The sequence below is a fragment of the Ambystoma mexicanum genome, chromosome 4q (genome assembly GCF_040938575.1).
Source record: "Ambystoma mexicanum isolate Mex_15411 chromosome 4q, UKY_AmexF1_1, whole genome shotgun sequence".
Lineage (NCBI taxonomy): Eukaryota > Metazoa > Chordata > Amphibia > Caudata > Ambystomatidae > Ambystoma > Ambystoma mexicanum.
Window position 1 is genome coordinate 1,174,067,001 of NC_090928.1, and position 25,194 is coordinate 1,174,092,194.

At 44.6% G+C, this 25,194-nt stretch overlaps 1 protein-coding gene across 1 annotated transcript in view; it reads left to right on the top strand.

Moving 5' to 3' along the window:
• KIF6 (kinesin family member 6) overlaps positions 1-25,194 on the top strand; it is a 2,002,255-nt gene that overhangs the window by 1,720,696 nt on the left and 256,365 nt on the right. The gene's annotated exons all lie outside the window — the stretch shown is intronic.

Sequence of the window (25,194 nt, forward strand, 5' to 3'; positions counted from 1 at the left end):
AAATTCAAATGAAAACTCAGAGCGAAACACATTTTTAGGGCAGCAATCACCAGTGTGGTGATAATATACAGCCAAATGTTTTAATAAAATTACTTTAACTTTCTGACATCAGATACATACATTTTAAATATGAATGGAAGCAACATCACTTTTTGTCACTCTCATAGATGGCACTTATGATATGCACTCCCCCAAACATCTGCTTACTAAATTCTATGTGGATGGAAAGCAGTGTCAAGGAGTCAGAAATAAGAGGGAAAAATCGTTTTTAAATTCGGCCTACAACTCCAGAATGGGAGGCCAAAACGAAAAATGAAAACCCTAAAAAGGAGCAACATGGCATACTCGGAGTTCACTGAATACGAGATCAGTTTACATTTGCGGTAGGATAGATAGAACGGAAACTCATGTGGCTGTACTAAAAAGACAAGGAAGCTGATAGGCTACTGAGCAGTGTATTAAAGCAACATGGACACAGGTGAGAAAATCGACTTTGGGAAGGAAAACAATGCAGCCAAAATCACTGTGGCAGAATTGCAATTTCTTATTTCACACAGGCTTTAAATTGGGAAACAGCTAAGATAATAGGCTAAACAGTCAAAATCGAAAATTGGTTTTGAGGATGGGAACAAAGACCCAAAACAGATAGGATACTGAGGTAAAAGGGTAACTCTTCATGGGGTGGCAGTATGGGTTTCTCTATATGAAATGAAAATCAGATTTTTTTTTTAAGGAAAGAACAGTCAAAATCGGTTTTGATTGCACAATGACAGGTTCTACTGAGATTATATTTTAATGGCTAGCTTATTGAGGAAATACACTGCACGCAAGGGGTTTAATTTGCAATTTTAACTATCTTGCGCCGCATACCTCCTCATAGGGGAATTGATATGATAGGTTATTTATAATGCGCTTAATACCCAGAGGTTTCTAAGTGCTGACCCAGGGATCGAACCTGTGTTGCTCCGTGTCGTCTTGCCTCCATGGTGAGCACGTTGCTGCTGAGCTATCCTCCCGGGAGGATTAATTAATGAAATCATTTATCTAAACAATGGTTCTGATAACTGAAATGATTAGAAATTATTAGAAAATAAATATGCTAACAGATATATACTACACAGATTCTTCTAGGGAAAGGGTAAACGGGACATAATGACAATGTGGGAAATGACTAGGGTTCTTATGGGGTTTTAATAGGATTTAGACAAAATGCAAGGTAAAAGAGCGGGAAATGCTGTTTTGGGTACTGGGGAAGGTGATACTTACATAATGCACTTGAGCTGGGTAATTTGGACAGCCAGCTGGGTCTCTGGACAGTGAGGCAAGGAGCTGGTCACTGGGCAGCGGCTGGGCTCTCTTTTATGGGAACAGCTGGGCAAAAGGGGTCTGGTCCCTGGATTCTCCTAGAGGGGATCAGAGGCCTTTCATCTTTTCTCCCTGGATTACTGGGTCTGACTAGATGGCTGGCTCTGCCTGGATCTGGATGGTTCTGCCTGGATCTGGATCAGGGGTTTGTCTCAGGATCTGGATCAGGGGTTTGTCTCTGGATCTGGATTTGGGTCTGAGTCAGCAGGTCAGAAGATCAGGCAGTCAATCAGGAAATTCAGTCGGTTCAGTCAGCTTAGTCCCTTATGTTTCCCTGCCTCCTGCTTATATAGGCAAGATGACATCAGAGACTTTTACAATATGGGTGGAAGTAATCTGGACATACCCCTTGAATAGGACAGGCCAGGCTATTAGTGTCGCCTCCTCCCTCCGAGCTGATTGGTTTGAAGGAAGTGACCTCCCTTAGGTGTATGCATTTTATGACTCCTTTTGTCCCACAAGCCTAATTTTTCACAAAAAGGAGTTGTGGAATACAACTTTATATTTGCAATAGTCGCAATCATAAAAATCAGATAGACATATTCCATATTTCACAAGGAATATGTCAGTTCGAGTGACCTCTGTGCGATGCTGCTTCGCCATTAGGCACAATTTCACTGTTTTTAGGGAAAACAAAACACCTAAAATTCTGTAAATGGCTACATATATGCACATTAGCATTTGGCATATTTTCCTCAAGTTTCATGTCTGTGCCATTTATGATTCACACCGAAATATATTTTTTCTGTCATTCCAGTTCACCCTGGGCTGAAACGACGCACCAAGTCTCATTCTGTGTATCCAAAAATCACACAAAAACTGTCATAATATTACATTACTGCTTATTCAGGGCATTGAAAGAAATGTCTTAATGTGAAAAGTTCTTTAAAGTCTTGGAGGGCATTTATGACTGTATGGGCGGTCCTTCTAATCTCCACAGCCAACCTGACCCCTCTGTGTCATTCTGAACAGGGTTTCCATGGCGCCCTTTGATAGCAGGCAGTTGAAGCTAAGGAGGGGTGTCAAAGGAAATCACACTTCTTTTGGGTCCATTGTCCCTTCCTGTAGAAATGCCAGCCAGTCTGACGAGGTCATGAATTTCCACACTTTATCTCTTTCATATTTGTGGAGGGGATTGCTTTCCCATGGGTGCTGGTACCTTTGAAGTGCCTGCCTAGGCGAAACCTTTTTTGCTATTTTCAAACCTTTTATTTTTTATTTTTTTCTCTTTCAACAGAATCCAAGTATTTTTGGGAATAAGTATAATATGTATACATGTAAACCAAACCCCATCCCCACACATCTAATACTGTTTCTGTGCGAGTAATGATATTATTACACATTTAGTTTCAAGGTGTCATTTCCCTGCTTTGCAAAGGTGGGTTTACACGTGTTCTTTTTATCTCATGTTCATTTCACAAAATGAGGTTTCTTTGGCATTCATTTTCTGAAAGGCTTTTAAAGATCAGGGCCGTTTATGGGCACAGAAAGATGTTGGAAATAGTTTCATTGTAACTAACACAAGGCCAGAGAGAAAGCCACGCTGTATTTCCTTTTAAATACTTTGCGTGTGTTTATTTATTTCAAAAGTGAATCCTCGCCGTGCAGATTGGAACAAGATTCCCTGCTCTTTATGGACTTTAGGGATGAAAACAATGCCGTTATACAGGGCTTGTCTTATTTCATGGCATTCCAATGCAATACACAAGCAGGGCTGTGTTAAGTACAACCAATTATGTGCTGTTTAAAATGAAAAGAGGCACCAGTGCAATGCCATCTGGAATGCAGGTCCTTTTCTGGTGCAGTCTTGAGTTTTTGAAGTGACAGCCAGCCACGCACAGCCATTCTGAATTGAAGTTACTCTCTCTGGATTCATGTGAAGAAAACACAATGCAGCCATTCTTGGGGTGGCTGTGTTCAAATCTCGCCCCATATATGCTCAACAAACAAAAGCACTGCCGTTTTTGAGTAACTGCTAAAATGCAGTTTGGTAATGCTGGGAATGTCTGTTGGGGCTGGTAAATGTACCCCACATCTGTGTGTTTTGCAGGTCATAGGTTCGACTCCCAGCAAGGTCAACTTCTTTTAAAAAAAAATCTTTATTGGGTTTTTCACTCAAACAACAAAAAACCAAGACCATGGACCGGTCATCATAAACCAAGCCCCCCAGAAACCCTTCCCCTCCACCCCTCAACTTCTCCCACGTCTTGCCCGTTAGTCGACCGAGTAGTTTAAAACCAAAGTCTTGCTGTTATTTGGCATCAGGGAGCATGGTAGTGTTCTGTGGCGTCTCACTTTGGCTGTGTGTTGGGGATGGAGTCTGTGGTGCCAGTTCGTCATCTGTTGATATTAGGTAGGCTATGTATAGGCCCCAGATGTCTGGAGGACGGGCATGCAGGGATAGTGTCCTGATGTAACTGGATTCCACATCTTGACAATATGTGACATCTCGTAGCCATTGCTGTAGGGTCGGTGGTGGTCCCCTCCCCCAGCTGCATGCAATTCTCCTGCATGCTAGGACAAGCAATAGATTCGCTAGTCTCCACGCAAGGTCGGGTATTTGGTTAGTCAGACTCAGCAGGGTCAGTACCGGGTCGGGGTTCAGTTGTATTCCGATTATTGCTGACATTTTCTCTAATACAGTTTTCCAGAACGCTGGCACTTTGGGACATGACCATGCGAGGTGTACGAAGTCCGCCTCTGGGGAGCCACATCGGGTACATGCAGCAGATATCGCTGCTCGCTGGGCATGGAGTTTTGCTGGGGTGTGATACACCTGGTGAACGTAGTTGAAGTGTATCTGCTTGTATCTCGAGTTGATCGCAACTTTCTTGGTGAGTCTGAGAATATATTTCCAGTCTTCTTCTGATATTGTGATGTTTAGAGACCTTTCCCATCTTCTTCTGGGGTTTGGGGATTGGGGACAGTGTCAGTTTTTCAGCCAATGGGGCTTTATAGATGATTGCTACTAGTCGGCTACTAGACGGCCTTCTCCTTGAGCTTGGATTACACCATGCAGCAATGGCCAGGTAGGGAGTTGAAGTGGGAAGGTGGAAATTACGGCCCGCAGGGTGTGTCAGAATCTGTAGTAGATGAACGTATTGAGGGCGTTATTACATCCCATGACCCTAGCTTGTTGTATGGACAGAAACATGCCTTCTGGAAAGAGGTCACCTAGAGTATTCACATGTAGTTTTTTAGTCCATTGTTGTAATACCTTTTCTGAAGTGATTGGAATTCCCGGTATGCTTCTTACTGGGAGGAGCAGGGAGAATCTGGTTTGGATTCCGCTTTTCTTAGCCATTCTTTTCCAAATTCTGAATGTTGTGAATACGGTGTTCATTGGTGTTGAGGGTGTTTGTTGATGGCCAAAGATTATGGCACAGAGGAGATGAGGAGTTGCCAGTGCTCTTTCAATCGGTACATGGGGTTGAATGAACTGTACGGCGTACCTGTAGCTGAGGTAATGAGCTTGGGCTGCCCAGTAGTAGCGTTCTATATCCGGGAGAGTGAGACCGCCCTGTGTTACAGGGAGAGAGTGCTGTGGGCTCCCTAGCCACTTTGCCTGCCCAAACCTGGTCGAAGATCATGCTCCTGATTCGGTGTATGAACCGTTGTGGCAGTATTAGGGGATGTTTGTGAAAAGATATAGCAGCTTCGGAAGGATCACCATTTTGGCTAGAGATACTCTGCCCCAGAGTGTCAGCGGGAGCAATTTCCACCTATTCACCTTGCTTTGAATTGTCTCCAGCGTACTTTCATAGTTATCTTGCATAATGTCATTGCTTGATCTGGACATTAGGATGCCTAGGTACCTGACTTTTAAGTGCTGCCTTGGTTAAAGCGGTGAGGGGAAAGTTTATTGATTTTGAGTTATTGATTTTTAGCCCTGAGAAGTTGCCGAATTTGAGCACTGCTCTCATCACAGGGTTTAGGTTATCTTGAGGGTCATGGAGAAAGAGTGCACTGTTGTCGGCATATAGCGATACGGTCATTCTGTGTGGTCCCATGGCGTGTATAAATGATATAGCCTGAGTTCTGACGCCAGCGGCTCCATTACTAGGGAAAATAGCAATGCTGATAGCGGGCCGCCTTGGCTCATTCCTCTTTGTAGGTATATTTCGGCAGAGCGCTTGTTTCCTAGTATTATGTTGGATGTTGGCCGTTTGTACAAGAGGCCGATTATTTGTATAAACAGTTTGTCTAGGCCCATTCGTTCCAATATGGCATAGAGAAAGGGCCATTCAACCAAGTTAAACGCTTTTTCGGCCTCTAATAATACTGCCACTGCTTGACTTTCTGGGTCGAGGGATCCCATCACTCCGAACATCCTTCTCAGGCCGAATGATGTATTTCTACCTCAGACAAAACCATCTTGATCTGCCAATACCATAGCGGGCATCAGTGGCATCAGCCTTCTGGTGAGGATTTTTGCAAAAATATTATTGTCCAGGTTGATCAGTAAAATGGGTCTGTACGATGCACATTCCTCTTCTGGTTTGCCTGGCTTGTGGAGGAGTATAATGTTGGCCATGTAGAGTGTTGGTGGTAGTTGGCCGGTTGCTATGGCTTCATTGTATACTTGTGACAGCTATGGGGCTAGGAGGTCTGCGAAGAATTTGTAGAACTCGCCTGTTAGGCCGTTTGGGCCCGGGAGCCTTTGTGTTTGGTAATTCTTCAATTGCTTCAAGAATGTCTTCTTTGGTGATAGGTTCATTTAGTGGGTCCCGGAGTTCGGCGTTTGTCAAATAGAGTTCGATTGCATTCAGGTATTGCGCAAGCTCGTTAGGGTCCGCTTTGTAGCGGGAATCGTATAGGTTTTGATAGAACTTGCAAAATGTTTCCACTATGTAATCTTCGGAATAAACAGGGTTGCCTGAATGGTCGAGAACTGATTCAACCGTTGTAGGTTTCCTTCCCAGCCTTAACTAGTCTTGCTAGGAGTGCTCCAGGCCTCTGTCCCTTGCCGTATTGGCAGATTCTGTGATGACTACACAGGAATTTAATCTCTCTCTCTGCTGCTTCTCTGAAGGATGCAAGTTCCACTTTGAGTGCTGCCACCGTGCTAGGGTTGTTCGCGGTCAGGTGAGATTGTTCGAGTGTTTTTAGGCGAGTCTCGCTTGTGGCTAGTTCTCTCCTAATTGTCTTGAGGATCCTGTTTACTTTTGCTAAGCATACTCCTCTGACGTAGCACTTTAATGTTTAGCAGAGTGTGCCTGTGAGGACACGGTGCCTTGATTCGTTTTGATAAAGGACTTTAATTCAGTTCTTAGCTCATCTGTGAAGACCTGATCCAGGAGGGCTCATGTTTGAATCTCCAGTGGGGTCTATTGCTACTGTTTTGGAATGTTATGCATTCGAGAGTGACTGCTGAGTGGTCTGAGAGAGACATGGGCAGGATCTGGCAGTTTCCCCAGTGGAATCTACTACGTGTGGATACGAGAATATAGTCGAGTCTCAGCTAGATTTATGGACCCAGGAGTAGTACGTGTATTTCAGGGAATCCCAGTGTTTATTTCTCCAAATATCTTTGAGATGGTAGGCTTTACATATTTCAGTAATTTGTAGACTCTCCTTGGAGGGTGGAGCCTTTGTGTTGTGTGATTTGCCTTTACGTGGGTCTAGGGGTGTGTTAAGGTCACCACCCCAAATTATTGTGGCTTCTCTGTTGGATTCATGGTGTGTCAGTACCCAATTAAAGTTGTTGGAGCCATCTGTGTTTGGGCCGTAGGAGTTGATCAAAATGATTTCTTCCCCGTCGATAGTTCAGTGGACCAGTAGTGATCTGCCTTCAGAATCTTTCTGGGTCCGTATCAACTTGAAGTTAGTTGTTTTGTTGATCAATATGGCAACCCCCCTGGCATATGAGGAGAAGGATGCAAAATACCTGTGGCATCCCCAATCTTTTGCCCAGTAGTTTTTGGAAGCAGGGCGTAGATGTGTATCCTGGATAAAGGCCACATCTATTCTGTGCTGACGCAAGTATTGTGTTACTTTCCTCATTTTGGTTGATTGGTTGCCGCCTTTAATGTTCCATGTAGCTAGATTGACTATGTCGGACTTTCTCTCGCTATGTTGGCTGAGTCTTTTTGGGTTTTCTTGCTCAACCGTTCAGAGCAGTCTTTCTTTGTTGTGCGTTGGTTGAGGATCGGTTGTCGCTGCGGTAGACGTGGGACTGGTGATTTCAGGCGGGGTCGGGTATGGGCCACATCGGCTCTGGTCGGTGCATGCATTACATAACTAACTTGTCTGAACTGGGCAATCTTAACTTGCCAACTGTCTCCCACCCTGGTTCGCGAGCAACCCCCAACTTGCTGGTCATCTTTACCCTCCCTAATAACATCTAACTGGTAGGCCATAACTGGGCTGTGCAAGGGGCGCTTGGAGCTTACCAATCTGTGTGGCTCTTGTTAACTTATTCATATATTCTGTCCGGTGGTATCTTTTCGGGGGGCTTTAGGGTATCTTCATTTCTCGCCGTTTGATCATGGTGGATTTCTTTGTGCTCTATCTCTCTGTGGCATGCCTGGGTTGGTGTTGGATGCTTTACAGCCAGCTCGGTCAAGATACGTGTTGGCTTCTTCGGGTGACTGGAAGAATTGGGCTCTCCCATTGTGTTGGACTCTGAGTCTGGCAGGAAAGAGCATTGAGTAGGGAATCTGGTTATCGCCTAGACAATGTTTAGCATTTGTAAAGGATTTTATTTGTGCTTGAACAGCTGGTGAAAAGTCTGGGTAAAAGTGTATAGAATCGCTGTCGTATTGTAGGTCTCCCTTCTCTCTCGTGAGTCTCAGGATCGTATCTCGATCTTTATAATTCAGCAGTTTTGCGATGATCGGTCGAGGGGGAGCTCCTGGAACTGGTTTTGTTGATGGGATTCTGTGGGCTCTTTCGATGACGAAGAGATGTGAAAGCATATCAGATCCAAAGAGTTCTGAGCATAGTATTTCAATGTGGTCTTCCATTCTTGATTGTAGTTGTTGTTCTCTAACCCCGACTATCCTCACATTATTTCTCCTTGAGCGCCCTTCTAAATCTTCATTTTTATTTTCATTTGAGTTTCTAGAGCCGACACCCTGATTGTTAGAGACGTTGTGCCATCGTCCAGGTTGGACACTCGCTGTTCCACTGCGTCTAGTCGGTCGGCGTGCTTGTCAAGCCGATGTTGTAGTTGATCGACTTTGGAGGGAGAGGCCATCTATTTTGGTGTCAAGGTTCCCTATCCCAGCCTTCAGCTCGAGCAGAATTTCTCTCATATCTAGTGTTTGGGAAGGGTTTTCTTCCTGGGGTGCGTCGTGTGTCAGAGATTCCGGCCCATTGTTCGGTCAGGGGGTTCTAGATGAGCCTCCGATTTCAAAGTTCAGCTTGGATTGTGATTTATCTGATTTCCCCATGGTGTGTATGAGTGAGTCGTTGGTTGGCAAGGGATTAGCGGTGGAGATGAGATGGTTCTCCCACCCTTGGCGTTGGGTGGCTTTCCAGGAGACCTCTTGGAAACGGCTCTCTGAACGGTAAGGTGACGTCGAGCTGGAGGGGCGAATCAGGTCTGGATCAGCCTAGGTGTCGGTGTCACGTCACCTTCTTGGACCAGGTAGGTTTGGGAGCGATGAATACAAGGAATACTTTGCCCAGAGAATAGTTTTGTCAATTGCTACAGGAAGTCTAAATGTGAGTGTCCTGAGGATTGTGAAATGGCTGCTGTTATTTCAGGTGCTGGTGGATGTTCCACGGCCCTCTGAGGCTGTAGTGCATGAGCGGCTTTGGTATTTCTTCTCTTTCGCTGGGGTGTTGGGGGGGATATCACATTGCCAAGCTCATTTTTCCTTGAGTCGCTCTTTCGGAGTGGTGGGCTGACTCGATCGTTGGGTGAACAAAGATTGAATTTCTGGGCCTCTTGCAGGTGCGCGGTGCCGGTGGAGGTCAGGCGTAGTGCGGGAAGGTGTAAACTAGTGTTGGATGGGCAACAGAGGTCTTTTTAAACCCCCGCAGATTGCTGGATATTCCTTAATTCTTAATACCGGATGGTAGGACAGTGTGTCTTGTTGGTCTTAGGTTGTGCAGTGCCCACACAATCTCCTCAAATCCTCTACTGTGGCCGTGTAGTGCATGGCGCTGGGCTCAAGCCAGCCCGTGTGCTCAGGGCAAAGCGTCTATCAGGGCTGAGCATTGTGTGGCACAGGGCTCGAGCCAGCCGTATTTTCGGGACGAGGCGTTTATCCGGGCTGAGAACGCTGCTGGTGCAGCGCGCTTGGGGGCACAATACCTTTTGGGCGGGCTGCTGCTGTGGGTGACACACCTCCCCTCCTCGATTCATGACGTGCTGGTCAGAGGGGGTGAGATCTCCCCAGGTCGCCACCAGCTATGGTTCTGGAGGTTAGGATGGCGGAGGTGGCGTCATGAGGCCACTGCAACCGCTAGGTCTTGTCCTAGCACTCCTTCTCTGCTGCCACACCGTCCGGGATCGGATGTAGTATGGGAGGGCTTTAGGCTTGTAGTGGCTGCCCTCTCCGCGGCCTTGGCCAGGAGGTTGACCCTGTTGTCGGCGCACGCTGGTGTGGTCCGGATGGACTTCTGATCACTGCTGTGGCTTGGGGCCCTGGCTGCGAAGCTGGTTTAAGCCACACTGTAACTCTCTCCACTCGGCGAGGATCGCATCAGCCAGGGGCTCCCCAAGCACACCTCGCGGCGGGCGTGTCTCTGCAGCGTGGGCCCCGGATTACTGCTGGTAAATTGTGCCTGGTGGCCTTCGGTGGAGTCGGTGTGGGCACCTCACTGCACCTCTTCCGCAAAGTTATACTGCGTGTTGTCTCCATCGGGGGCTCCGTTCGTCGCTGCATTGAAGGTCTTTCAGGCGGCAGCAGCGCACCAGCGTCCCAATCACCCGACGCCTGCACAGTTCTCCGGTGAGATAAGATTACGGTCCGAGGGGGTCCAAAACTTTGCAGTGACGGGCCGATTGTTTGCGTTGGCTTGTGGCTTTGCTCGAGAGTGATGATTAGACTGATTTCCCACCGGGTCTGCAGTGATGAATCAGGATTTATCGAGAGCCACACGGGAGCTCAGAGGAGAGCTGCCATCTTGGTCGGCTCTCTAGCTCCCTCAGCAAGGTCAACTTCTGAGGTCAATAAACGAATACCAACTACTGTTCGGTGATGATTGTAAATAAAAATATGGGTACATGTACATTGCTTGGGTGAAAGTACTATAGAATTGATACATTCTTATTGTAATTGTTGCAAGACCATTTGGAATACCTTTAACCTTTTCAGAGAGGTGTGCAGTATTTTCCTGCTGAGTGCTGAAGCTTGGTTGGAACACTACCAGGGTAGCGGCTGTACATTTGCCATGTTTTCCTCCCATCCTTCATTTCACTTACACATTGAATATACACACATTAGTACATGCACCCATCATACGTACACGCACCAGAAAATTACACACTCACACTCTACCTACAACTATAAAACAATTACAGTACACACACATAAAAAGTCCAATAATGATCATTTGTTTGTGTAGTACTTTGCCACACATACTACTCTGCTGAAACTTCTAACATGGTTTAACATTTCACACATTGTTATCATTATCCTTACGGCACAAATAACACATGTAAAGGTGGCATAACTGACTTATTACCCAACAAAATATAATGTTTCAATAACATTATGAAGAAATAAGCTGTTGCCAAAATAAATGTACTTTAGATGGGCATATTATCTCTGTATTTTTACTTTGAATGTTTTAGTGTGATACAGAAAATACGGCATGTTCCGTCAGAATTCGAGAAATACACTGATTAACAGTTATTGGTGTACGATCCGTGTTCTGCCGAACTCCAGTCCCACGCATAAGCCAAGCCAAAGTGTACGATGCAGCAAAAGGTTCGTGTACTTGAGAGGTGTGCATGTTTTAAACATGCATACTTTACACTCGACTAACACCCACGAGCACAGCATTGCATGTACGTACATTAACCATCTATGACACACTTGTCAATACACCCAATGACACAAACACATCTGGATGAAATGGACACCAACCATCTGTACACACACTCAATTATTAATATATTATACATGCACATGTGCAGATTTTAATGTGCGCATGCATGTATCAAAGTAGTAAATTATATGCAATCTATTTATACACGATTCGAAAGCACACATGCGCTCATTACACTGTGTACATATCAATAAGAAACAAACAGCATGGTTAAAATTGCCTTCAAATTTCAAACAAAAGTAACATCAATGTTTTAAGCAACACCCACATACAGTGCGGTAACATGCCGGTTTTTCCGGCTCGGTTACCGCCGGACTCGTATTACGATTCCGCCTCCGTGATTCCCGGAATTACTGGGGCATTACAACCCCCAGTGACCCAGGAATTCCGGAGGCGGAATTCGGTAAATCCCCATTTTCATTGAGTCCCATAGGACGTAATGGGAATGGGGAACATGGAAACACCGGCACCATCTCGTGATGGTGCCGGTGTTTCCACGTCCGCCTGCAGGTGGGCAATGTTAAACCCGCCAGGTCAGACCTGGCGGGAATGACACCTCCGCCTGCAGGACTCGAGATCACCCGGTATGGAAACAACAGTAGCGCCGGGTTTACCGCCACCGTTATTTCCATACCGGGTGACTTGTAATGAGGCGCACAGTCATGCTGCAATGGCACTTTTACATACATTGCAGCGTTTCTGTCTGGGGTACCCCTGATCAAGATCTGAAGTGCTGCTACGTGGAGGTCTACTCCTACCGTCACAAGATTCTACTGCGTCAAGAGGGATTCCAGGAATCCTGGGTAGGGCAGGCAGTGCTGCACAACCTATTTGCATGAGGTGAGTCTTTTCTAGGGATAAGTGTATTGCTTCAGTAAGTCTTGCCATCTCCCAGTGTTGTGCATATGTACTGCTGTGTAATCATACCCATGAGCATGTGAATCCATGTAAGATCCCATGCTAAGAAGGAACAAGTGACTTACCTGTAATTCCTCTTCTCCAGCATGGGTTTACACGGATTAACATGCAAACTCTTCCTCCTTCCACACTCTGGCTCTTCTTGGTTCCTACTAGCAATTTTACGTGCATGACCAAATCTGAAAATGGTCACCAGGGTTGGAGCTTTGGAGGAATAATGTCATTGGCTGGGGCAGTATAACCCAAAGTGACAGCATTAGGCTATAGAAGCGACGAGCAGTTTTTAGCTTTAAAGCGAAAGTGAATTAATATTACTGAGGATTCCCATCCTGACAACAGGGAATATTCATGAGAATGTAAATCCATGTAAGACCAGAAAAGAAGTTACAGATATGTACATTGCTCTATATATATATATATATATATATATATATATATTATATAAGAACAAAGGCTTCAAGCAGCCAAAAAGCACAGCCGGGACTCGTGCAGTAAATTCCCAAAGTAAAGACCGACTCTTATGAAGCTGTAAAGTATGTAATTTATTCAAGTCACGGTGGACAGTTTGGGACAGAAAAACAACGCGTCTCCCCCTACACAGGCTTCGTCAGATTAGATGTTTCCAGTGCACGCAGGTCGCATTTGTATAGTTCAACTTGTCCCTCTTTGGTGTTGTTTACCAATAAAAGCTGAAATGCTGAATGGATTATTACCTGGCCACGGACAGCCGACATTTTGAGTCATTTTTGTCCATTCTGTGCTGCATGTTCCGTAAAGCTGAAATGCTGAATGTTAAATTTGGCACAGCTGGGCAGCGTCTTGAGTCACTTTTGCCCATTTAAGGCAACATATCCCATAATGCCAGTAAATGCCACGTTATATTGGAGTTTGTCATTATCCTATGCATAAAGTATGTTAAAACACGATAAAGTGCAAAGTGCTTAAAAAGGTTAGAAAGAATAATATACTGCCCAGTATTGGGATGTTAGAATATAATATGGCACAAGGCATCCACCGACCCCCATAGTCAGTGTGATTAAAATATGTAATTGTATTTGACATGTCCATCGGAATATACGTTACTGCACTTGAATGGACAATGGCTGCATCATTATGGGATATTGCCATTAGACCTAATAACACAATATCGTGTCGCGCTTGACCTACAATACGTTTTGGCAAGATGTAGATGCCGGGAACAGGCGATATTACATGCGCATAAATCGATCTTGCTTGTATGCTATAGTTAAAGTGCAAGTGCTGAGAATGGCTAATGTCGTCAATGATACTTATGCATTAGCCAATATAATATATTATATATTTAGCATCATGATAAAGTGAAAATGCATGCAGTACGGTTAAAAGGTTGGGAGACCTCAATTATTATTATGCTGTGTGCGCCGAGGCCTACTTAAATGCCCACTGTTTTACTCAAAATGGTATTGGGGCATGCCGTGTAATAAATATTTGGGCAACCTATGTCTAGTAGAACTTGGATCCATTGATGTTACTAATTGTGTTCTCAGCCTATGCCGCGGCTATGTGATTTTTATGGTTGTAGTTATTTTTCTTAAAGTGCTGCCCAAGTGGGCCAATGTCACAAGAAGTTGCTGTGCATGATAACAGTATTTGAAATGGCAGTAAATACAGACATATTAGTATATAATATATAGTGTAATCAAAATTGTCTCTGCAGAAACTGATTATGTCAAAAGGACACAGGTCTAAACTTGTACTTGAATTCTGGTGCATAATACAGCATTGTCCCAGTCGGCGCAGCCATTCACGTGAACAACACTCTAAAGAATACCGAGGTAGAAACTGGATATCTAATAAGATGCGTAATGTTCTAGAAATGGCCCATTTCATCCTCCGTTTAATGAGCCTTTATAAAAGTGCCAGTGCAAAGTACATTTTACATTGACCATAAGTAAACGACAATCTAAAATGCAACATGCTAAAAGTGGATGGCTAATAAAGTGCATAGTGCTAAGAGTATATAAATGGCCCATTTCTAGCTAAATATAAGGTGCCTTTATGAAAGTGCCCGTGCATAGGGCATAGACAGATCTAGATATCTTATAAAGTGCATAATTCTATAGATGTATAAATAGAACATTGCATATTAACCTGGGGTAAACAACAATCTAAAATACAACATGCTAAAAGTGCATGTCTAATAAAGTGCATATACTGTGAATATAGAAGTGCTATGAAGATATAGGTATATGATATGCCTGTATAAAAGTTCCAGTGCATAGGGCATTGTGCATTAACCTTGAAAACAGCTATATAGGTAATGACTGGCGGGCGAAAAGGACCTGAGTGGGCATGGTGCACAGCTAAAGTAAACTTGAAAAAAGGGGGAGGTTTACAAAATGAAAAATACATGACAAGATGTGAACAAATGGGCAATTTCTGATGCCTAAAATTGTATTATTCCATTAGTTAAAATAAACCTGAAAGTTACCTATCACCTATATTGAATTATTCAAAAAGTTATCGGTGATCCCACAAAGAATCCTAGTATACTGCATTTATATCTATATTAGTGTGGTGGCTGGTAAAAGTGGGACTCGTAGATTCATTATTTGCCCACAAAAGTATACAGCTCTTCATCCTTGTTATGGCCATTCAGTGATTTGGTGTTATAATCTGGAATATAACGACATTCTGTGTGTCTCAATTTGACTTCTCTGTTGCCTCCTCTCGGGTGTAAATTGATGGTATCGATGGCAAGATACTTGAAAGAAGAAATGTCCCCTTGATGTGCTTCCTCAAAATGCTTGGCCAATGGATAAGCCATATCCCGGTTCTTCATTGCTCTGAGGTGTTGTAATATTTGAAGTTGCACCTCGAGTTTGGTGATGCCGATGTACCACAGATTACAGTCACAGGTCTCTGTCAGCTCCATCAACGTCTAGGTCAGGCTTCAAGAAGTACCCAGACTGTGGATTGAAGGTGTCGATCACCGACCCCCACCGCATATGTCTGTGGTCTCTTGGTACCGGTCACCGTACCTCTGACTGTAACTCCTGTCAGGCGATGATCAAAAAGGCTCTGAGGGAGCATAAAGGTAAACTGGCGGTGCAGAGGTTGCCTTTAAAGTCCCCTTAGAAGAGTTCCATAAGAAAATCCAATGAGTCAAGAGATTATCCTTGACGGAAAAGATCTAGATCGAGAAGGCGATCGCACCATTATTCGTCTTCTAAGAAGGCCAAGAACGGAGTCACAGGTCACCTTCGACCTTTAGTGTTTTCACGGCTGAGGTAATCAAATGTCCAACTAATTTGGACTCCCCAGCTAAATGGGATGCATTTCGTAAAGAAATGCATAACATCTTCGAGAATTCGGCCCGACCCCCTTGAAGGGCAAGCAGAAAGCCCATGCCCCTGTCGATCTGCATCAAGACGACAAAGGGAAGTCGAAGACAAAACCATTACAGTCTTTGAATCCAAGCCATAAGCCGGAACAACATCAAGAAAAATCTCCATCGGATGAAAAATCGTTCAGGGCTTCCACAAGCCATGGAATCCAGTCCATCGAGGGTTTCTTTGAAAAAACATAAAAATCTAGTAACTCTGATGGCCTCGCTAATGTCATCGTCGACGCAGACAAAATTGACTCTCAAAGTCGTTGTTGATTTCTTCAAAGTTGTCGAAGCTAATAGTAACTCGGGAAACAGTTTTCAAACCCTTGCCAAAGAAAGACTTTTTAAAGTCTTTAACCTCAATCTACGAAGACAATGAACGTTCAGTCAATAATATACCACCATTTGGTTTACAATATTGCACCCCAAATGTGCCAGAGGAGTTGATTGCTGAAGAGTCTAGGTTACAAGACTTGTATGATAACCTCCAATCATCCAGTGGTATAGATACCTCTCCAGAACTGGAATTTGGTAAACCAGATCCTACTGACAATGCTGACTCCTCATATAGTAAACTAATGAGCAAGGTGATAGAATTTTTAGGTTGAATCAGGCCTACACCTTCTTTAGAGCAGGATCACCTGACAGATATTTTGGATCAGGGTCCACAAAGAGATTTTTCACATTGTCCTACAAAAAAAGGTCTCATCAAATTGGGAAACACCAGAGACTGCGGCTGCAGTAAATACAAATTTAGAAATAAAATATAGGCCATCCGGCAGTGACCAGAGTACTTAACCAAGTACCCAACACCAGAAAGTTTGGTGTTCAAGCTGCTACATCTACCAAGCAATCAGAATACCCCTCTATCCCTCCCGATAGGAATGATATGAAAGTGGATGCCTGGATGATAAAAATAGTTAATGCTGGTAGTATGGCTTTAAAATCAACTAACACAACCTGTGCCTTGTCAAAGTTTACGTTTACCCTGTGGGACTAGCTATAGCAGCTGACCACATCCCAGAGGGAGAAGAAAGAACTTCTGCATTCTCTCCCTGCATTTTACAACAAGGGGCGGTCTGGTTGTCCAATCAGGACAGCCAGCCCCCAGCGGGATTTTTCCCCATTCAGGTAAGGAGGAAGACAAAGGGATGTGGAGTTTTGGACTCCTCACTTGATTCCTTCCTTCAAAGACAGACTGGAGCCTGGGTGGGGAGTCCAGGTGACTCTCGCCGAAGAAAAAACAAATCACACAAAGGAATTTCCCACCCTGGATATCAGGGGAAGGAAGAAGGAAGGACAAGAAACACTAAAATAGTGAAAAAACAAGACAGGGGCCATTTTGGTAAAATGAGCACACTTGGGTGCCTTTAATGCAGCTGTGAACACAGCCTGCGGTAAAGGTGCACCGAATTAATAAAAGGTATCACTGCCACCAGCCATTGAAGGTAAGCTTGTCCCTGTAACAGAATTGTTACAGTTTTAGGGTGAAAGGGGATACATTGTATCTCCCCAGTACTCCACATAAGGTGGGGTATGCTGGTTTCACCAAATAAAATGTAAAAGGGGATCCAAAGATCCTTTCTAACCTTGGGAACTGTAGTTCTCTCAATGTTAGCCAGAGAAAGTTAAAAGGGGATGCCCTAGGGAAACCCAGCAACAACAGGCACTTATTAGCAAAAAGTTGTCAAAAAGGGTAACTTTTAAAATACACTATTGAGACAGAAAAAGTTTCCCTCTCACAGAGGTATAAGGGAAAATAATGCACCAGTAAAGCAAAAAGCTCTGGGTTTATCACAGGTCAGGAAGATTTACCATTACTATGAAAATCTTAACTAACAGTAAGCAGCAATTTCCCATTGGTCTTGTTATTGAGACATGGCGGCATTAAGTACACTGGGCCTCATTATGACCCTGCCTGTCCGTAAACGACAGTGGTGGTAAACCCGCCGCCACTGTTGTTTCTGGACTGGCACACTACGATTTCTGCCGGCGGTTGGGCTTACTCCTGCCAAATCTGACGCGGCGAGAGTAACGCCACCCACCTGCAGATGGAAATGGAAACACTGGCACCGTTTATTACAGTGCCAGTGTTTCCATGGTCCCCATCCCCATGGAGTATATGGGAATGGGGAGTAACATTATTCCGCTTCTGGAATTACCAGACCACCGGGGCTGTATTGTCCCGGTAAATCTGGCAAGTCCGGAGGCGGTAATTCATTCCGGTTCTGGCAGCAGTGTGCCGGTTTTTCCCAGCACGGCTGCCACTGGACTCGGAAAGAGGCCCACTGCCTTATTTGTGAGGCTGCCTTGCACTGCTCCTCGTAGCTGGGGATTCCACAAGCGATTGCAGTGATGGACTTTGGCATCCTGCAGCTGCTACCAAAGTGGCCCACACCCTTCTATGTCACTTGTACATTCAAATCGAAATTAATGACGCGCGAAAATGGTCCTTCAAAATGTGGTGTCTCCTTATCCTTTCACATCTGCCATTTAACCATGGACATTACTGTCTTGGTGCCTTCCCACAGGCCGCTAAATATATTGCAAGTCTTACTGGTCTCTCTAGTCTCTAGGTTTGGTTCTTATAGACCCAGAGGTGCCAGTTGGACTAGTGTTATCAGTATCACATTTTTCCAAACTTTGTATTTACAAATAATGTCTTGCATGCTGGGATTTGTAGGATAAAGCCCATAACATGAAATAGAAAACAAGAAAAGACATGGAAAGTAGATAAAGATACCCCTGATGACAATGTACCAATTGACGGGTGTGCCCTACTCCTTGCAAAACAGTACTTCTCTACACTGAAATGTGATCACATGAGTGCCAATTGGCATACTCCTCTGCACATAAAAGAACACAATCATACCAAATAAACACTAGACTAATACAAGTACACTGCTGCTCTCCGCCCATACACTGGCCTAGATCATCAAACAAGCATGTTAACATCCAGTGTATCAACAGTCTTTACACACTTGTCACATGGCCAAAGGCAACACACAACTACTAACACTGGAATATAGTTAAAGGGTTTTATTAAGCAGTAGTAAAACATACTACCATTGCATGGAAATACATTTTAGGATGACTGTAACACAAAGGGTCTTCAGAAAAGTAATCCTTAAGAGCAGGATTATAAAGGCCAGCTACATGAAAGTCATACAGTCAGGATCTCAGTCATTATCCCTTCTTCTGGGAACAAGGCCTCCATGCCTTTCTCTGGAAAGAGGTATGCAAACTCCTCCCCTTCCCTGGGACTCTCCTCCCTGTAACGTATAACCCTCTTCCAGGGCCAAGGGGATCTTCCCCTCTGTTACACATCCCTTTGTCTAGGGATCGAAGCACTGTAGCACACCCCTCTTCTGGGCTCATGTGGCTCTCCTCCTTCACTGGAGCACACCAGGTCTCCAGGATTTAAGGGTCTTTCCTACTGTGTTACACATCCCCTCTTCCAGGGATCAAAGTCACTATCTGCCTTACTACATTTTACCCCCCTTTGGTCACCTGTCTCTTTCTTCTCGTCTGAAGGGGTCCTCCCTCTCCCTCACTGAAGCACACATTTCCTCTGAGATTCCAGAGGCCCATCTCCTCCTCACTGAGGCCCACCCCTCTTCTAGGGATCAAGGGGCCGTTCTCCTGTTCACTGCAGCACACCTCTCTTCTGGGCTTCCAGGGGCTCTCTTCCCCCTCAATGGAACACACCCATCTTCTGTGGCTCAAAGGCTCTTTTCCTCCTCACCAGAGAACATCCCTCTTCTGGACACAGGGGGTTCCCCTTCTCTGGTGCTCTCAACAACCTCCTCACCTCTGTACCCAGGCTAGAGACACTATCTGGGATTCTTAGCATTAGTTTTAAAACACTCACCATCCTCCCATTGGCTGCCACACACGTTTTAATTATTTGGATAATTGGCTTCCTAGTCCAAGCCAGAAAAAAGGAAGTCTTTAAAAGGCGTGACGCCATTTTGTATTTCTTTTCATTTAGTTCTAGTGCAGGAGCTGGTGGTTGTCTGCTGCTCTGCTCCTGCCCTGCCTCTTGGTTGTCCCTGTTCAAAGAAGTTGGTTTTGTGGGTTTCTTCTGTTAAAAAGATAATCATAAAGTACAGGAAAACCTCTAGTAAGTTCCCAACTGTGAAACATTGTTTTTGCTTTGGTGAGGGGGAAGGAATCATTTATCTCTATGCATACTGGGACCTGCAGGGGAGGGAGAAAGTTGTCGTCCTTCACAATCATTGCTCCCTGGAGGTGGGCGATTGGAATGAACTAAGCCTTTCGTTTTGAGGATCTGTTCCTCTTGACTAAGGGTTCTCTCTGTTCCCCATAGCGTATCTCCCTCTGAATTCCTGGTAGACATTCCAGAATTGGCTCTGGGTTTGGAGCGCTAAACATGTGATATCCTGGGGGATGCAGTCCCGAATATCCTGTTTCTTTGGGACCTGATAGTTCCTAACTGGTTGCTCTCTACGGGGTTCATAAATAATTTCGAAGTGGCCCACCTAACCTCTTGGGTATGATTTAGACTGACTCTCTAGTAGGGTTTTGGGGGAGAATCCTGGGGGATAACCCTATACGGCGTGCCCCCTCTTCTGCAGTTTTTCTTCGCCTTGCACCAGATGATATTCAATATACTTATCTGGTCAGGTTGGGGTGCGTATCAGGGTCCTGCTAGGCCTACGCCCATGCAGAGAGAGGACAGGATGTGCGGATGACCCTGTGACTTTGTCACACACTCTTAGCACATGCCCATCATATCTTTGCAAAGGAATGCATGAACAAATCATATAATTCAATAATAACAAGTGCAGTTATCCACTGTTATGACTCACCCCCTGCGATGCCCCCACACCGACTGAAGTACTCCAGGAATCGTCAGAGGTTGGAACAGAGTGGAAGATACTTGCTAAAGTCAGAGACAAGTTCTTCCTATCAATGTACCTCTCTGTTGTGTGATATTAACAATCAGAATGATTCATCAATTGGAAGAATGGGAACTCACACCACGACACTGCTAGCTGTAATACAGAAAGAACAGTAATTATCAACACAGGCCAGAACCTCCCAAACTGCAGAAAGAGAGACAAGACTAAGATAACCTCTAAACAGGAAGAGAGTTCCTTAAACAAAGAAGCAGTGGATTTAGCTGAGTAGCAGAGGTGGTTTTGATACAGCAGTGTCCTCTTATTCTCCCCAGTGGACCAGGGTTACCTAGAACAACAGAATGCCAGGTGAGAGAGCGGGTTGGTAATGAGAGGACTGTAGATAGTGTTAGGAAATAGATCTTACCAAGAGTATAGTAATCGGAGATACAAGGTGTTTGAAATGTCCAAGTAATCCAAGAGAAAAAACGTAGTGAAAAGGAGAACAGAATGTTAGTGGGGCCTATCCCGAAGGCACAAGGACACCTGAATGCACGGGGTGGTGCACATGCAGCAAGCGTCTCTCGTACGTGCACGGGAGTGTGGAATGAGCACTGAGGAAATTCTGAGAGGCAGTGGGTAAGTTTAAAGGACAGCAGAGCGTCTCTGAATGATGTGGTCCAATTTCAGAGTGGCAGAGGAATCTGAAGAGCGAAGGTACTGTGGTCAACAATTTCAGATGCCAGGATAAGGCAAGAGTGAGGTCCGGAAATAGCAGAACCGGGTCAACAGCATGGGGTCAAAAAACAGCAGAAACAAACGAGGAGTCGGGAAGCAACTTTAATCAGAAGCGCCGGAGTGCTGGAGAAGGCGTTCTTTATCCTTCGATGCATGCAACGTCCTCCATGTTATGTGACCGGGAGGAACGATCTTCCTATTGGCTTCCGCGTACACGGCCGTGTGACATCGTGCATACAGGGGCTTCCCCCGTCACCAAGGCAACTTCCAATGCAAGGAGGACGGCGCTCTCCGTCTGTGTGGGAAATGTCTTTCAGAAGATTGGGGTTGGGAAATCATGGGCAGGGAGCGTTTCACAGTGTATGGGTATGACACATTGGGCCTCATTATGAGTACGGTGGTAGGGGGTTAACGGCACCGGTAAGGATGCCGGTGCCATTAAACCCTTACCGCCGCATTCCGAGGTCCCTTGGCGGCTCCAGATAAGGGCGGCTGCTTATACCAGCCACCCTTAGCGGCAGCCGCTAAGGGACCATGGAGCGAATAACGGGCCCACTATTTGCGGGCCCGTTATTGGCTCCTTCCCAATTCCCATTGAGCCCTATGGGGGCTTGAATGAGAATGGGGAATGGTATTCAGAATGGGGACTTACCGGGTCCTCCAAGGTTGCAATGACCCCGTAAGCCCCCATTCCGACTACCCGGACACGACTTTGGAGGCAGCCATGGTGCTAACAGCACCATCGCTGCCTCCAAGGTCGTAATGAGGCCCATTATGTATATACGAAACCCTGAGAGCACATTTACGTGGATTCTTGACATCCACATGTTCATACACATAACAAAATATAGTTTGTTGTACAAACGTCATATTGCAACATCACACACACACACACACACACACTCTCGCTCAGGATCTGATTCACAATGCTTTGCACTACAGCAAAACAAGGTATGCCTATGAGCATCTCAAATGTGCATGTTCTACTTAGTCACACAGCCTAACACTAGAGCAAATTTGGAGATGCCTGGAGAAACTCTTTGATGCTCTTGAGCAAATGTTTTTAATCACTTTTTCCAGATTTGCAAATGCTACCTAATGCCTGATTTGTAAAGGCTAGAACGGTGCAAATCTGGAAATGCTTAGAGCATCTTCGCAATACTTTTGAGCAAATCTTTATGAATTTCATTTGCATTTGAGCATATCAAATGTGCTCCAATTATCTCGAGATTCTATTCAGTTTTAGGCATTGTGAATGCGGTACAAAGTAGCTCCCGGGCAACTCCTCATTTGCTGCTAAAGTGTTGATCAGGCCCATGGATGCTTTCACAGTGTTATGTTATCCAGCATTTGTACTGCGCCAGTCACCACGATAGTGGTCTTCCGGTACCAAATTCTTGTCCAAAACTTTAGACGTATTGTGACCCCAACCAGGTGTGGGCAGATCCTGAACTTTTAGAAGAGCAAAAAAGGAGTTGGAGATGGAACAGATAGTAAGACGATAGACATGGCTCGGGGAGAATGATGAGAAAAGAGGGAAGGGACTAATAGGAAGCAAGGGAAAAGGATGGAGTTATATGGTTGTAGATTATATGGGTACGTGTTCAATAACTAAAGGTTGTTATCATAGGAAAGTGAGAAGGTTATGTGTAGTTTGATTTATGGTGATGGCATAATCTAGGCCAGTTAAAGCTGGTCAGGTTAGTGATTGGTTGTGTGATGGACTTGAAAGGTGCTCAAGCGAGCAGTAGTATGAAAATAAACTGATAAGGGGGTGGGGGAACACCATCATGACAAAATATAGAACAGCCATTGCCAGGTTTGCAGGTGCAAATGGAACAGGTGTATTAGTTCCACTTTTAACCATATTCATATCATTCATTCATTTCATTTCATTTTAGAACATTTTATAGAGTGCTTTTCTCCAAAAGTGCTGGACAGAATATATTGAAAAAACTGTACAATCACCTGATAATGTAACATGGGTAAAAATAGAAGAGGGAAAAGGCAAGCAAGCTTAAGTGGAAGGAGCAGATTTGAGCTTTTAGGTTTGATTGAAAGATACGAAGAGATGTGGCAGAACGAGTTCCAATGTTCAGGAGCTAGAAGTACAAAGGTACAGAAACGAGAAGAGGCACAGGGGAGTGTAGGAACTGTGATCTGAGAGAATGAGACGGAAAATAGAATAAGAGTAGTGAAGAAAAATAAGGGGGAGCCAGACCATGGGTACATTTGAAGACAATTGAGAGAAAACGATAGAGGAAGGGGAGCAATGAAACAGAGTAATGAAACAGAAGAGCGAGTGGATAAAGTCAAAAGAAGACGAATCGAGGAGTTGTAAACAGAATGAAGGGGAAGAAGATGTGAAGCAGAGAGGCCACACAGAAGAGATGAGCAATAATCAATACGAGAAAAGACAAGAGAGAAGAAAAGAAGTTTCGTAGCATGAAAAGAGAGATTGGGCGAGCACAACGGATGTTGAAAAGTGCATAATGGCAAGGTCGAATAATAGAAAAGATGTAAAGTGAGCATAAGATAGAAAGATCAAAAATAACACCCAAGTTATGCACAGACAGGGAAAAAGGCAGAGAAGATGGTGGAAAGGAGAGAGACGGAGGAGGAAAAGTAGGAGGAATAGCTGAAGCAGGAAAGAGCAGAACCTCAGTCTTATAAGAGTGGAGGTAGAGAAAAGGAAAAGACATTCAATTTTGAACAGCAGAAAGACAGTTTGAAATAATAGAGCGCAAGGCCCAATCAAAGGAAGAAAAAGAGAAAAGGATCTGAGTCATCTGCATATAGATGAAAGAAAAGTTTGAATGACGAAATAACCAATAAGAGCAGAGAGAGGGGCAGTGTAAAGGGAAAAAAGAAGTGGACCAAGTACAACGCCTTGAGGGACACCATATAAAAGAGAACATAAAGAAGAGTGTCTGGCCCAAGTTACAGAGTAGGACCGTTGGGAAAGATAGGAGTAGAACCATTAGAGAACAGACCCCGACATGCCCAATGTAGAAAGAGAAGATATGAGGAACGAGTGATCAACAGCATCAAATGCTGCAGAAAAGTCCAGAAGGACAAGGATAGAAGAGAGCTTAGAGTGATGAGCAGAGAGAAGAGAGTTAGAGACATGTGAAAGAGCAGTCTTTGTAGAATGAGAGGAATGTAAGCCAGAATGAAGAGTAGAGAGTGAATATTTAGATAGCAGGTTACCTGAGCAGAAGCAGCCCGCTCAAGGATTTTAGAAAGAAAAGGCAGAAGTGAGATAGGCCGAAAAGTGGCAGGAATAGAAAGTCAAGAGTAGGTCTTTTTAGGATAGGAAGAATAAGTGCATGCTTCAAAGCCAACGGAAAGCAAGAGTTTGCAAAGGAAGATTTAATAAGAGAGGTAAGATAAGGAAGGAAGGAAGGAAGGATAAGGAAAGAGATGAGGATAGACCTGAGGAATAAGAGAAGAGGGAAGAGGATAAGAAGCAGTGGGGTGAGCATGAGTCAGAAGAGCAGAAGTATCAGAATCAGCAAGAAGAGATAATGAAGAAAAAGATTATGAAGGTAAAACAGAAGGAGAGGAAGAAGTAGCAGAAGGAGTAAAAGCTGAGTGGATATTTGCCCCCAGATGTTAAGTAGTTTGCAAAATCTGAGGAGGAATGAGACAAGAAAGCAGATGGATCTGGAGATTTAGGAGACAAAATATTATGAAGAAGTTGATAAAGACGATGAGAGTGATGAGAAATTGATAGTGTAAGTTCCGAAATGTAGGATTTTCTTTTGCGGCTAGTAAAGCAGAATCAAAGGAAGAGTGGGAAGACGAAAGCTCAGCAAGGTCAGAAGTGAATCGAGAGTTTTTCCATTGCCATTCAGCGTCGCGCAGATGGCAGCGGAGGGAAATAAGCTCGGAAGAAAGCCAGGGCTGAGGAGTTTTACGAGTAGGAGAAAAAGG